Below are 16,529 nucleotides of genomic sequence, written 5' to 3'. Positions count from 1 at the left end.
CACTGCTCCCCCATCACACTACACACTAGGAGATTGTCTGCATACTGTATCACCATACTGTGTAATTGCACATTGCTTAACTCCATCTTGATCACTATGTTGAACACACTGGGGGATTCACAATACCAGTGTTGTGATCTTTTGTGCTCAAATCGAAAACTGCAATACGTAAGTGCAGTGAGGTATTGATAGTCGGGATGAAATGGGATGGTGAAAAAGGCATTCTTCAAATCAATCACTGTGAAATATTTTGCATTTGCTGAGATATTAGATAATATCGTAGCTGGGTTCGGCACAAGTGGGAACTCAGTCTCTACCACATTGATCAGGGGGCACAGATCCTTTATAAATATCCATGCCACTACATTTGCCTTTTTAATTGGGTATATGGCCGTATTGCACAGGGAAGTTGATTTCTTTATCATACGCCGTGCCATACCATGAGGAGCATTTTATATATGCTCTTGTCTGCTTCGCGAGACAATGTGTATTGTTTCACCAAGGGCAGCAACACATCTTCCTATAGTTTTATGCGGAACACCCCTGCTCCTTTGATCACTCCTACATCATGGGACCCCTTAGACCATGCATTTTCCCAGACCTCCTTCAAGTCTCCCCAAGTGTGGGTAGCCTGTTTCCCTACTACCTGTGTCAGTTGCATTACTAGACTTTCACTCGGATTGGGCATGGGATGTGGAGCTGGAATACCATTTCTCCCTCCTCCTTGCCTTCTGCAAACAGTTGTTTTATCAGTCACTCTCAACATGGGGTCAATACAGAAAATTGTGTGCCATTCTATTTCATCCTCATATGTCACACATAATATTACCATGTCTTTTTCGTGTGACCGCCCTCTCTAACTGTAATGTCATCTGCATGCCTGAGGCAACTTCCTTGTGCACCGAGGGCATGAATAGTAATTCTTTGGCCAGTCAGGACATTTTTCCCTTTCATACTGGTGACCCATCACAACATTATTTGGACCCTGTACAAGAACACATTGGGGTGTGTTGGTTGTCCTTGCACAGTGCTGTGTGCAGAGTAGGCCTGTATGATAACAGCCACCCTTTCTGGGTACATGCCTGGTGTGGAACACAACATAACCTTTTCAGAGAATGAAATAGTTGCATTCAACTTACCCAGCAGGTCCCTCCCCAGTTTCATTAATGGGGTATCTTTTGAATGCAATAGGGGCACCACAAGCTGTTGTGTACCTAATGTTAATGGTAAATCCTGTGATATTGGAACCACAACAAGATAAGCCCTGTGTATCCATAACCTTGTTTGACAGTGGGAATCCACTCACCCTTATTCAGGACTTGATGGCCCCAGTATCTATGAAAAAAGAGAAGTCTTTCTGTCCTATCTTCACTGCTACCTCAGGTTACTCTTTGGGTTCTTCATTTATACTCTATGTGAGCAATCCTATTTGAGTGTTGTGACCTGCAGAAAAGGGAAGAGGTTCCCTCTCAGAACTGTTACTTCAATGTCATGGGGTACTACGTTCAGACCCAGCAATGTACTGCCCCTCATTGGTGGGTCTGTGTGGGTGCCTGCTATGTGTTCATAGGTGGCCCTGGGATTCCCTTAGGCCCTGCTTGTGTAGACGTCTGCACTTTCTGTAGTGGGGGTTGCTGCGACTGCGGGTATGTCTGCAAGTCTGTGAGCTGCACCTGATGCTGCATTAGCTGGTGACCCTCTCAGATTCCAAAAGAGTTGTTGTTGACATGGGCAAATTTGTGCAAAATGTCCCTGTTGCCCACAAAGAAATCATGGCCCTGAAAACCTGGGCGCTGCACCTTTGCACCCAACTCCCCTGTCCCTCTGTAAGCACCCTCTGTCCTTCTGCTAATACCCCTGTGATGGGTTCTTTCCCCTCTGTGGATACATTTCAGGCTGTTGACCCCCCCCAAAGCTGCATTTAGTGTGTTGGAGGGTACCCCCTTTCTGTGGCCCTCCTCCCACTGAAAACCCCTCTTGCCGGGCAGGACCCATTTCAGCAGGGCTCTGGGCTTAGCAGAGCCTCCCATTGAGAGATTTGCTAGCTTCTTCTAAACTTCTTTCTTGCTTCCATTTGTAAAAATTGTATGTATTGCACTTCTCCCCTCCACTTCTGAAACGGGGGGAGTTGTGTCTGAGGACAGGGACCTTCCCCGCCCGTGAGCCTTTGCTATCGCTGTCCTCCCCTTTCCACTGGAGAGTGTCTAGGACCAGTCCCTGATCCCTTACCTGCAAGCCCCATTTTCCCTAGACTCAGTACCCTCTCCTTCTCATGAAGCGCATCCCGGGGCTTGTCATACCGCCTTTCTCTGGTACCCATGTGGCCCCCTCATCCCCACCCAAGGCAACAACATCCTCTTCAGGCCAGTACATCCTGTCCTCACCCTTGTCAGAGTGTTCATTTTCCAATGTATACATTATATTCACCAATGTCTACCTATCCTTACCCCCTACTGTCCTCTCCTCCATTTCCTGTCTCTGCACCTCCTTTTCTATCACCCTCTGCGCCTCCTGGAACATGGGATCCAACTATTGCCATGTGCTTTCTGCTATGTCAGCCAAATACTTCCTTTGCTCGTCTCCTTTTGTCTGGGCCACCAGGGTTGTAATCCCCCAGTGGCACCGTGAAGTCAGGCACCAGTAAATATATACGGGTATGGCTACAACCCACCGGTATCACCGGCATGGTTACTGCTGGACCCGTAATGAGTCCCATTGTCTGGCTAAAAGTTGGTCCCTCTTAATCACAAAAAAGAGTACTAAAATCCTACCTAAGAGATAGAAAACATAGCCCAAATGACCCCAACAGCCAGGACATACAATATAAATCAATTTCATTGACACATACTACCCAAACAGTACTGCTTTGGAAAAAATGTGTTTGTATGACATTGGCCAAAACTAAACCTACAAAATCAATGTCACACGGGTGGAGGTAAGCCCAAATGGTAGAACCTGAAACTGATAATGAGAACCACCAATTGCAAACCTCAGGTACTTTCTGTGCTTGAGATGGATTGGCACATAAAAGTAAGCATCCTGAAGGTCCAATGAAACCAGCCAGTCCTGAAGCTGAAGAGCCTGAAGGATCTGAGAAAGGTTCACCGTCTTGAACTTGTCTTTCCTGAGGAACTTGTTCAAGTTTCTTAAGTCCAAGATGGGTCTCAATCCTCTGTCCTTCTTGGGGATGAGAAAATAAGGGGAGTACCAACCCTTGTTTCTCTCCACTACAGGTACATGTTCTATTGCACCTTTCTCTTGCAGGGTTAAAATCTCCTGCACAAGGAGCAGGTCTGGAATTTTTACAGAGTTGGCTCCCGGTAGATGATATTGAGGTCTTTGATGAAAAGGAAGGCAGTAACCATGGGTCACTATCTCTTTTTAAACCTTTTTTTTATTGGCATGAGGCAAGGACAGGTAAGCAAGATAGAAAATGGTACACATATCAAATAATAGTGTAAATAGCTGACAGGCATTACATCCAGAGATTAACCTAAGAAGACAATCAGAATTTCACACAGTTCAAAACATTTCAGGGAGTAGCAGAGTCTATGAGTCCGACGGGGGTGAGGAGAGTAGCCCAATATCATCTTTACTGTTCAAATAGCTACAGAAGTCAGCCCATATGTTTTTAGGACAGGTGGTCATGGGGAGAGTATTGATATAGTCCTCCTCACATATTTGGGTCCAGGTGAGGGCCTTCAGCCACATTTCAAAAGAAGGGGGGATCGACGCTTCCAGTGCTATAGTATGCATTTTTTGGCGACCATAGTCCCGATGTCCAAGAACTTGAACACCTTTCTCAGTGCAGGTCCATCCCATAGACCGAACAGAACAGCCAGTGGGTCAGGTGCAATGTGGATCCCATTTATTTTGGCGAGGGTCTCCACGACGGCTTTCCAATAAGGGCCAATGCATCACAAGACCAAAACATGTGGATGTGATCTGCTTCCATGGAGTTACATCTCGGGCAAGTGTGGGCCTGGCTATGTGCAAATCTCCCCACCTTATACGGAGAGTAGTATAGGCGGTTCAGCAGCTTATATTGAATGCACCGAAATCTAGCGTTTAGTGAGAGCTTCCGTGTATGCATGCACATCCTCACCCACATGTCATCGGTGATAGTCAAACTCAGTTTGTTATTCCATGCCTCCCGCATTGGCGGAGGAGTGCCCCTCACCTTTTCAAGTAGCATTTTGTATAGGGAGGATGTTATGCCCCTAACCCCAGCTGAATTGGCTTCAAAGTGAATTTCAGGAGAGTCTGGGGGTTCATTTGGGAAGGAGAGCCACATGGTGCGGATCGCCACCCTCAATCTAAAATATTGTAGTAGTTCCAGTGCCAAGCCAGAATGACAAGGGCGCCATGTCTGCGGGTTATGAATTTCCCATCAGGATATAGGTCAGACAGTGAACGATAGCCAAGGCCCTGCCAGTGCCGTATGAGGAGTTTGTCGTGAGTGGGGCTGAGACCCGGGAACTGCCAAATGGGCAGCCACTTATAGTACGGGCCGGAGTCAGACTGGGTTTGCAGTAACCATCTCCAAGCCATGGTTATGGCAGCCACAGGGTCTGCCGGAGCGTCAGCGTGGTATGCGTGGTGGAGGATAAGGGACAGAGTGTTGACCGCGTCGCTTGCTAACTTCTCAAGTTTCACATGAGGAGGGGGGTCTGAGAGTGCATACCAGTGTGTAGCATGTTGTGCTTGTACATCTATCCAGTATCGAGCGAGGTCAGGGGCCGTGAAGCCCCCTTTCTTATATGGGAGAGCCATGTGTTGCCACTTTTTACGAACTGCGCCGGCGTGCCACAGAAATTGGGCGCATGAGGTATGAAGATTCTTAAAATATTGCTTCCCTGGCCAGATTGATACATTTGCGAAGGTGTATAGAAGCTTAGGGACAATTATCATTTTGATTAGGGATAGCCTGCCCAATAGGGAGAGGGGGAGGTTGCGCCATCTGAGCATCCTGTCTTCCGACTGCTGCGCCATGGCTGTGTAGTTGTCGGCTAGTAGCAAAGGTCTGGAGAGGAATATGTGGACCCCGAGATATCTGATTCCACTCGGTGACCAGCTGAGAGGGAATTCGCATGTTGGCTGGGGGGTTGCCACGGTGATCGGGATTATTTCAGAATTAGTGTAGTTTATAGCGAAGCCTGAGAATGTGCCTATTCTGGTGATGTCACGAATGTTCAGGTCAAGGTGGGTTGATGGGTCCATTATATCGAGGAGTACGTCGTCAGCGGATAAAGAGATTATCCGGAGTGTCATGCAGACATATACCCTTTCTGGCGTGCTTGTTTCGACTGTTATCAGCCATGGGCTCGATGACAAGCGCGAACAGTATTGGGGAGAAGGGGCAGCCCTGGCACGTGCCCCTATGGAGTGTGAAGAGAGGCGAGGCCTAGGAGTTGACCAGGACCCTAGCCAACGGGTTTGTGTACAGTAGTTTGATGTATGAGATCATGCAGGGGCCAATACCCATCTTTTGCAGCACAGCCCATATATATTGCCAAGAAACCATGTCAAATGCCTTCTGGGCATCGATGGTGACCACTAGCGCCTTGGCATCCGAGTCTATTCTAGACATGACGTTGAACAGTCGGCAAATGTTGAGAGCCGTCGACCGGCCAGGGAAGAAACCACTCTGGTCAGGGTGGACCAGGTGAGTCATTATGGGAAGGAATCTGTTTGCAATGATCTGATGAAGATTTTTGTGTCCAATTTAATTAACAATAGGGGTCTACAGGACCCACATTCGTCCAGTGGTTTACCCGGCGTGGGAAGGACGGTTATGAGGGCTTCGTGCATGGTCTGGGGCAAGGTGGCCAGCCTGAGCGACTCATCCCAAACTTTGAGGAGCCTGGGTGCTAGGATAGCAACGTGTTCCAGATAGAACTCCGAGTTGAGCCCATCTAGGCCGGGGGCTTTACCCTTCAGGAGGCCTGAGATGGCGGCTGTGATTTCATCCAGGGTGATCGGGGCATTGAGCTGATCCCTGGTGGCCCGGGAGAGGAGGGTCATGGGGATTTGATCCAGAAGGAGGTAAATATCCTGTGTGCTGTGCTCCTGCTGAGGGGCGTACAGAGTTGTGTAGAATTCAGTGAATACCTCAAGTATGCGTTGGTCGGACCAGTGCAGGATGCCCTCAGTGTCCCTAATGCAGTCTATACGGGTCCTCCCCCCTTCCATGCGGACCTGTCTAGATAGGGTTCTCCCCGGTCTCTAATCCTCACCATATTTCCGTGCCGCCAAGAGACAGGCGTAGTAGTGTACCTCCCTGTGGGCGTGGGCCTCGAAGGACTCCAACTCTGACCTTATCTGTGCACTTTTGGATGGGGAGGAGGCAGTGATGTAATCCCTCTTGAGATCCTTAAGCCTTGCCTCAGAGCGCTGCAGGCTATTTTTTATGTCTTTGAGGACCCCAGCCTCCCTGGAGATACACATCCCTCTGATGAAAACTTTGAACGCCTTCCACCGAACCCCATCAGATGTATTATGCCTTAAATTGCGTTCCAAAAAAGTGTCCCAGCACAATCCGCAGTGTTACCGGGGAATGATCTGAAAGTGTGCGTGGTAGTAGCTGTGTGTCTGATGTCCTACCCACCATCCCGCTTGATATGAGAATGAGGTAAATTCTTGAAAGGCTATCGTGTGCTGATGAGTAGAAAGAATACTTTCTGAGGAGTGGATGACGGGCCCTCCACACATCAATGAGGCCCAGTGTGGCAGCATGTGTATGAAGAGTGTTGGCTGCGCGTGAAGTAGCTCTGCGGGAGATGCCAGATCTGTCCAACTCGTTCAGAAATAGGTTCAGGCCCCCCCCCCCTTAGGATTGGGACTCCAATGTATCTCAGGAGTATGGCAACGATTGCATCAAAGAATTCTGGGGAGTCAAAGTTAGGGGCATATGTGTTCACAAGAAGGCATTCCATATTTTCAAGAAAACAATGCAGAATCACATATCTACCCTCTGGGTCCAAATGACTGGTGCGCAAAGAGAATTGAACTTATTTATGGACCAAGGTGAGTACCCCCCTAGAATGAGTTGAATACTTTGTGTAGAACCTGTTCGAGCCCAAGGTCGGAGCTAGACATGTTGCTAGGCGCCCCATGTCGTGTGTTTCTTGAAGGAGAAGTATTTTGATGCCATGCTGCTGGTCATAAGCAGTTATCCTATGGGGTTTAGTAAAATTGCTCAGCCCACGAATGTTCCATGTCATAAGACTAAGGGACATAATGCCGTATCAAGGAACATCCCTGCCACCATATCCATTGCCATACAGTACCCTGCGCACAGCCTCAATATACCCGCACCATCTCGCAACCATTGCCCCCACTCCCATGCCTTTTTCAATTAAACAATCCCCAACTTTACCACCCCCATCCCTCATTCCCCACCTCTAATAGCAGTGTAGTATTCCCCACCCAAAACAGAGGGGCAAGAGTGCCATGTGAAGTCTGGCAGCTCCAGCCCCCTTGCCCAACAGGGGCGAAACTGAGAACAAACCACAAATACAGGCATTGCAATTGCAGCGGGGTTCGCCACTGCCGTGTACCCAATTTAGCAAGTAGTGTGGCGCGAAAAGCATTTCTAGGGCGGCATCAGCATTACAACACACTATTTCCCCATGAAGGCAAAATGACGGATGGTAGCAAACGAGGAGAGATATGATTACTGTTAGTATATCGGAAGTGGAGGTCACCTCAGTCATTGCTAAGCGGGTCGGCCGCAGGTGCTCTCATTGGGATCTGTGATTCAATACATTTCACTGCTTCCTCCTGAACCGTGAAAAAAAACAGCTTATTATGGTAGGTGAATTTCAGGCGTGCCGGGAATAGCATTGCGTATTCAATTTTCCTTTCCCAAAACATTTTATTCAACCTGTTGAACTGCCTGTGGTCCGCCTGGACCCCCACAGAGAAGTCTGGGAAAAGTCTAATAATTTGCGAGTCCATCCTCAATTCGCCCTTCTCACGTGCAAGGCGCTAGATATGATCTCTGTCTCTATAGCTGAGGACGTTCGCTATTATTGGCCTGGGGAAGTCACCCGGCTTGGGGCAGGGGGCTAGTGAGCGATGCACTCGCTCAATTGTGAAGAATGGTGAAAGCGGACGGTCACAGAGAAGATCTTTGAGGAGGGTCTCCACCGCCACCTCCATGCGACCCTTAAGTGCAGACTCGGGAAACCCCACAATGCGGATGTTGTTTCTACGCGATCTCGATTCTAGATCATCACACTTGGCCTTGACACTCTTCATATCGCGCACCAGCTCTGTCACAGTGTTTTGGAGGGTGTGTACGCTATCTTAGTTCGCCCCGATTCTGGTTTCAGCCTCAGTAATCCTGGTACCATGTTGGTCTAACTTCGCCCTAAGTGAGGCCACATTTGCGTTAATGTCATCTAGCTTCTCATGGAAGGAGGCAAAGTTTTTGCACATAGACTCCATCATTGCCGCAAGGTCAGGCTGGGGGGTTCCAATGGCGTTTCCATGTCGGCGTTGGTCGAGGAGGAAGCACCCTGCTCTGCCCTAGGCGTCAGTTTGGTAAACTTATCTATAGCCCCAGCTCTGGCGGCACCTTGAGGCCTGTTGGGCATCCCGGAGTTGGGTGATGTTGCATGCTGATATAGACAGGCAATACTTGTGCAGGCCGTGGAGCAGGACCGGTGGGACCCCGAGGCAGCGGTGAGAGATGGCATGAGAAGGGGGCACAGTCCAGGCAAACAAGAGCGCCGTCCCCTCCGCTGACAGAACTCCACTTAGAGCGGCCAGACGGGGGCCCCAAGCGGGAAGCCGCAAGCTCAGGGGGCAGGACCCTTCACTGAGTGCCCTGGAGCAGCAGGAGACCGTGGGGGCCCCCCACTTCCAAACGCAGCAGCAGGGGGTGCCGGAGCAGGATGAGCACAAGGAGAGGGTAGAGCGGCCCCAGGTTCGGACAGGCGAAGGCACACAGGGCAAGCTGTTGGAGGTTCACTCAGACAACCCCAGAGAGCAAGTGTGATGATTTGCTGTGGCCAGGGTGCAAGGCCCGGGGCAGAGTCCTCAATAGGGCTGCAGTGGCAAAGTTAAACTGACAATTGATGCCCACCCGCAGCTCAGGGCAGCACCAGGAGGAGGAGCCCCCCCAATAGTATGGCTATTGCCTGCCTGTAAATCCAGGATGTAATCCGCTGCATGTAGTAGATGGCCCTCCGTAGGGTTTGAGCAGGGGGCCCTGGCAATTAGGCCTGCAGTATCCGCTGGTGGTGCAGAGCCACTAAGACGGCATTGGAAGCCAGGCGCAGGAGCTGGGGACCATGTATATGTTGATGGGGGGCATGCAGCTGTATTCCGGTGGCCCCCCAGCTCCTCACCTGCAGCCCTGACGTTTAGGAGAGCCTCACAGTGGGGCGCAAGCACCCGCTCAGGAATGCCGGCCCGGCCCCTCAGGCGGCGCAGGCACCAGCGCAGCTGCTGCCACCCACAGCCGGCCGCCCGCAACAACAGGACGGGGAGGTGCCAGGCGGGGGATCACCCGCAGAGACCGGGACCTGGCGGGGTGAGAGCCCAGCCCTCCGCCACTGGGAGGATGCGGCCCCAGAAGCTCGCAGCAACCCCAGGGGCAGAGGAAGGAGGAAAGTCCACCACGGCAGCCAGGCACGACGTGGGTGAGGGCGGAGAGCAGCTCTCCGGGTGGCGCACACCAAGCACCGGGCGTCCAGATGAAGCACAGTCCAGTGCGGGCCCACAGCACATGCGGGTCAGGAGTCAGGGCGGCACCGCTCAGCCCCCACTGCTCATTTTCCACCAAATCCGGGTGAGGATGAAGACCGAGACCAGCACTACCCCGCGCAGGTATTTCTGTAGCAGGATCCAATGTCTAGCCGCTGATGCTTTCAGATGTTCGGTTGCTGGGCACGGAACTTAACAGAAAAGCAGCCATTTTGTAGGCTGCACCACAGTGCCCCCCCTAGTGCACAGACTTCTGGCGTAATGCCCTGCCATTCGCCCAGATATTGAGTGATTCTGCCTCCTACCGTGGTTTTGTGGGTAAAGACCTCAAAGTAGCTTTGCAGCAGCTGCAGCAGTGGCTGAGGAGGTAGTAGCCTCTGCTGTGGAGGAGTAGAAGCGAAAGGGGCGACTCTTCCAGGAAGATGAGCCTGCGTAAGAGTGTTGTTGAGGCTGTTTTATAGCAGCGCTAAGTGAATTAGCTGCCGCTTTTGAGGTCTGCAGCTTCTCCAAGCTCTCGTCTGCCTTGCTGCCAAACAACCCAAAGCCGTCAAACAGCATATTAAGTAATCTAGACTGCACATCAGGTTAAAGCCAGATTCCCTTGGCCATGCAAACCTGCGTAGGACCATGCTAGATGCCATGGACCCACTTACACTATCCGCAGTGTCCAGTCCTGACTGAAGGCATTCCTCCATATCCTCTTTACCATAGCCAGTAAACATCCCGTTCCTCACCTTCCGGTTCAGCCACTGATGACATGCAGTCCCACAGTAAATGTAAATCTTGCTGAAGTGCAAGTGACATTACTCGATTTAAGGGCCATGCTGCCCAAAGTAACAACTTTCCATGCCCAAGTATCAACATTTTTATCATCCCTGTCTGGTGTTATTGACGGGTAAGCTGATTGCCTAGTGGAGGTTGCAGCTTGAACCACTAGACTTTCAGGGGAGGGATGTTTAGAAAGATATTCTAGATGTGATAATAATGGCCTGTATTTTGGTACAAATGTCTTGTTTACTGCTGAAATGGAATCCGGATTATTGCAATTCACCATCACCCTCTTCTAAAGTTCTGAATGGAAGAACAGGATCTTTTAGAGGACCTTCACTCAAGATGTCTGCCATGTCATCCTGGTCGAAATGTGGGGAAGCTGCCTTCCAACCCATAAAATCAATGACCCTTTCCATAAGATTCCCATAACTAGGATCAGCATGATATATGGGATCTGGTCTTTCAAAATCCGCTTCAGGTGAAGTGTCTAGGCCACTGGCATTTTGGAGACAGTCATAAAGATCTGTTATTTTGGAATTTGGGTCCACTAGCTCTTCAGGGACCTCCCTGGTTCCAAATCTAACTCCAGCTAAAGTGACATCCTCTTCAGAGGAGTGTTCTTTATAAATGGATGAGATGGATCTGAAAAATTCCTGTCTAGGTAGAGGATGGAAAACTTTTTCAGGTAAAGAGGGTGGTATCGACTTAGGCATGGGTAATGGCGTCGACTTGGGTATCGGAATTAATGAATGCCTCGATAAAGGCGTTGAAGGCATTGATAAAGAAGACGCTGGCTTCAAGGTTTTCGAAGGCGGCTTTGATATTATCGTAGGTGGCTTCCATACTGTCGAAGAAGGCTTCGATACAGTTAAAGGCATCAACGCCATTTTCATCGGCGGCTTGGACGCCGTAGTCATTGACTGTGTCAAGTCGAGTTTCTTTCTTGACTCTTTTTCGGCTCTCGCGTGTTTAAATTTTGATTTCCCTCTGTCACTTGTAGAGTGGGTAGAGGAATCATCACAACGTGGCAACTACGAGGGGGTCTGGGCCGCTTGTTCAAAGATTTTAAACATCAAAGCCCGAAAGGCCTCCCAGAATCATGCTTTGATGGATAAGTTACTCTCCTCTCAGAGGAGCAAGAGGAGGAAGAAGACCTGTGACATTGCTTTCTTGACTTTTTCGTCGAAGACAATGAGGATTTCCCTGAGTGACTCTTTGATCTCAACCTTCTCGACTCATGTCAAGATTTTCGACTAGATTCATCCAAATCTTTTTGTCTTTTGGAAGACTTATAGGTTTCCTCCCCACCGCCAGCCTACCTCTGCCTTCCCTAAGAGCCTTATTGGACATGGCCTGGCAGGAACCGCACTCGTCAACCCGATGGTCTGGGCTGAGGCACCAGAGGCAATTCCGATGGGGGTCGGTTAATGACATTTTCCTACCACACTTCTGACATGTTTTTAACCCTGTCTTGGGTGTTGTGGGAATAGATGACGAGGACATTGTCGAAGAAAAGTCTGATGCGCCATTCGTAACACAAAGCAGTTGCATCGGAAAAATGGAACTGAGGTAAGGGACGCTGCTCGAGCCCTTCATACAGCAAATGACGTCTTTCTCAATGGCGGCTCTCGAGGGACTTTGACTGTGCAGCCTCGAACACAGCGCCCTCTGGTGAACATTTTTTCCAAAGGAAGCAGCAGAGCTGGGATACAAATATCATAAGATGAGAAATACATGGGAGGACACAATCCATTTGAAATGTTGGTTTGAAAAGAGTAATCTGGAGTAATATATAGTGGAACTCTGCTATTTAAATTACGTACATATACATGTTAATTAATGTACTTACTTTGTAGGATGTGAACGGTATTCTTTTTTCAGATCTTGTCTTCGGCATTGGGCTTCTTTCTGGCAATTGTTAAAGAAGGTTAGTGGGGATATGTGTTAATGGTGAAGTACTTTTAGTAACCAAGGTTGTTATTTATGAAGGTAGGTTGATGGAAAACATTTGTAGTACACTTTTGAATGGCAGTTGATGTGTGGAAGTTTAATAGGTTAGGAGTATATGCATACTTGCCAACATGATGCATTCTAATCAGTAGGTGTTTATGTAGTCCTAGATTTGTTGTTTGCGTTCTGGGATTTGTAGTTCCACTTTTCACATTATAAAAATGTATTTAAAAGTCCAAGACTGTAGAGAAAAAATCAGGACTGGATAAGCACCTACAGATTGGAATGGGTGATGTTGGGATACATGCATGTACTGCCAACATATTAAACTGGCACACACTATCTGCAACTTAAAAATGGTCTAGAAATCTATTCTATTTGCTTTTCCATTCTTTTATGAAAAAGTGATATAGTGCTACTATAAATGCATTTGTTTTACTTTTATCAAAATCCTTTTAAAAAGAAACATTTTGAAAAGCAAATCATTTTATATGTTTCATTCAATATAAATGTCACAGTTTCGAATCTTGAAGTCTAATACTGCTTTTTTCTTTGCATTCCGGGACTTGTAATTTGTGTTCTATAATCAGAGAAGTGGAACTGGAAGTCACAGAATGCAAACGAAAAAATGAAGGCTTGATGCACACCTACAGATTGGAATGGGTGATGTTGGGATGTATGCATGTGATGACAACATAGTGAACTGGCACACACTAGGGGGTCGATTCATGGAGCAAACGTGTGCCGAAAATCCCAGCGCAAGCAGGCGCAAGGTAGCACAAGCGCGAGAAACGCAGAGCACGCGCACGTGTGCGATTCAAGGAAGACGTGTTTCCCGCTGTCCGTGCGCCCAATCCAGCCATGGCGCACGCAGGCATACACGGCATGCGCTACGCACACAGCAAACGCGCACATAGCGCGTCGCACACAACCAAAGTGGGCGGAACAGTGGGCGTAACATGCGGAATGGGGAATAACGCGTGAAAAAGAAGGCGCAACTGGGGAAGTACTGCAGGGAACTACACGGAACGCCCACACGCACGCGAACAACCCGTATTCATGGATTCGAATACGGGAAACCCGCGCACGGCAAAAGACGCACACAGGCATCAACGCGTCCGCCACACGAAGGCAGGCGGAAGCGTCCCCGCGCACAGTATAAAAGTGCACGCAAACAACAAACACGTATATACAGCTACGATGAATGCCCCATTTATCGCAGCACTGATCGTGGGACACCGCAGGAGGAGGAGAATAGCCAGGGCACGCATTTTCGCACCACGGACAAGCCTTTTTGGGATGCCTGACGACCAGGTATATGGCAGGTATAGGTTTCCACCCCACATCATCCTAGACCTGGTCAGGGAGTGGGAAGATGACCTTACATCCCCCACCCTTCGCTCCCAAGCATTGAGCCCCTTGGAGAAGCTGCTCAATGTCCTGCATTTTTTGGCCACTGGGTCATTTCAGCAGACTACTGCCATAGTGGGGGAGGTCTCACAGGCCACGCAGTCATGCTGCCTACACCAGGTACTGGCAATCATGACAGCGCGCCCCTCAGTCCGCAGGCACATATACATGCCCAGAACACCCGCAGAAAGGCAGGTCGTTGTCCTGGATTTTTTCAGGGTGGCACACTTCCCCAAAGTGCTCGGTGCCATAGATTGCACCCATGTGGCCCTAGGTCCACCTAGGGCCTCTGAGTACATCTACCGAAACCGCAAGCACTGGCATTCCATCAATGTACAGATGGTATGCGATGCAAAGGGAATCATCACCTCTGTCTATGCAAACTACCCTGGCTCAACCCATGAAAGTTTCATATACAAAATGTCCGCCCTGAGCCGGGCCCTGGAAGCTGGGCAGCATTGCGACACATGGCTCCTAGGTGAGTACAAATGCCCTTGCACATGCATGCATGTCACACACACACACACAAATAAACAAACACCAATAATCACAACCATTTACACCTCCCCAGGGGACAGTGCCTACCCTCTGAGCAACCACATGATGACGCCAATCCGGAACCCAAACCGCACCACCCCAGGAAAGATACAACGCCGCCCATATTGCAACCAGGGCCATAGTGGAGCGCACATTCGGAGTGCTCAAGTCACGTTTCCGCTCCCTTGACCGCTCTGGCGGGCAGCAACTCTATGCACCACCAGTAGTGTGCAGGATCATTGTGGCAGCATGTGTCCTGCACAATGTTGCAACACGGCAGGGCGTCCCGGTGGACATGGTGGTGCCCCCACATCCCCAACCACAGGCACAGGCGCTGCCCATGGGAGGGGACAGGGCACGTGGCGAGGAAGCCCGGACCCAGCTTGTGGCCACATTTTTCACCTAAACTCCCACCCCTGCGGAGTGCACGCAGGCCTGGCACATACCAGGTGACAATCGATGATGACAAAGAGACAGTAACTGTCACAACCCTACCACCCTGAGATAGTCGCCATGGAAGTGCCACATTGTCTGCATCCCTAGCTACCTAAACACAAGCTATCTTGTGTGACCAAAAGGCACACATATGACATGACATGATATGGCCTATACACAAGTATTTCAAGGTGCGGTGAGGCAGGGAGGAGGGAACAAGGGAAGACAGACAACGGTACTACTAGGCCATGTGTCATTTAGATTTTAAGGGGTAGGGGGAAGGGAAAAGTGCAAGGGGAACGGGAAGGGGGGTGCAGTACAGGGAAAGTAGACCAAAAAACAAATACATAGGCCAGCTGGTGGCAACTGCAAAGGTAAGTGCAGACATGTGCTGGGAAGGGGGGGCTGTAGGGATAGAGAGACAGTACCACAGTGCAGGGGTTTCCAGGGAGGCAGTGCAAGTGGAGAGTGGCTGGGCCAGGGACCGAGGTCGGTGAGTTGCAGATCCAGTGCAGTTCCAGTGAAGAATTTTGCAAGGGAGAGGCAGAGAGAAAGCAGAAGCAAAGAGGAAGGTCTTGAGGTGCTTCCCGAACCGGAGATGGTTCTCCTCAAGTTCCAGTGAGGCGGGAAGGCTGTTCCAGAGGGAGGGCCCTGCCGCGGAGAGAGATCTACCCCCAGCAAGTTGCTTTGAGAAGCGGATGGCCCTGACATGCGAGGTGTGAATCACACACACCTGCAAAACAGGCCATGGCCATTACTGTTATGTCACTCAAACCCTCCCAAACCACAACATGACATGGCAAGCAATACCCATACACCAACACAGTAACAATAAGGTACACATTGCCATGTCCAAAATGTACAGTGGCATCAGACAATGATGCCTGACCTGGAATCAGATGAAATGACTGACCAACAACCTCCCACCCAAAATAAGTCATTTCCAAATGCATTACAAGAGTTGTAGACGTAACATAACAATGAATACCTGTCTACATGCACATTGTGCATTGCAAAATTAACACTGCAGCTTCTGTGTGCTGTGTCCTACTCCTGCAACACACTGCTCAGCGCACAGCACAGTGAACAGCCATTGTGTGTGATGCACACCCTGAGCATCACATCTAAGTGACAGACCACATCAAAAAGCAAATTAGGCATGTACAGGATCCATAATTGGTCACAGAACATGTGCTGCAGGGACACAGCGGGCACCAGAAGGCAAACAGTGTACACGTGGATATGCAAGGGTGGTAGTACATGTAGTGCATCAGAGTGCAAGTGTGTGGGTCAGCAAGGACATGCACTCAACATATGCATGTGCAATCAAGTGACCATCAGTGTTCTCTACACATCACATGTGAACATTCACCATGTGTACACCCCAGCATGTCAAACCACAACTATCCCCTCGCACCTGAAAGGTAAACACAACACATGAACAGGCATTGATCAGCAGAACACAACATGTACATAGGATACCACCATTACAATGTCAGGGTTCCCATCACACTGCAGGGCAAGGCGACTATCAACAACAACCCCCCCCTCTCCCTCACAAATGACCATGACCCACTGAACAACTGCACCTGGGTCATGGAGCCTTCAACCCTCAATTCCACCTGGCCACAGGATCACCGTTACCCTTCGGCACCATCTCCCACCTTGTGTGTAAAAAGGTGCCCTCACCCTCAGAATCCACACTCATTTCC

This window comes from Ambystoma mexicanum, chromosome 1q (assembly GCF_040938575.1).
Source record: "Ambystoma mexicanum isolate Mex_15411 chromosome 1q, UKY_AmexF1_1, whole genome shotgun sequence".
NCBI lineage: Eukaryota > Metazoa > Chordata > Amphibia > Caudata > Ambystomatidae > Ambystoma > Ambystoma mexicanum.
The sequence above is the reverse complement of the archived record's forward strand: the minus strand, read 5'-3'. Positions refer to the sequence as shown.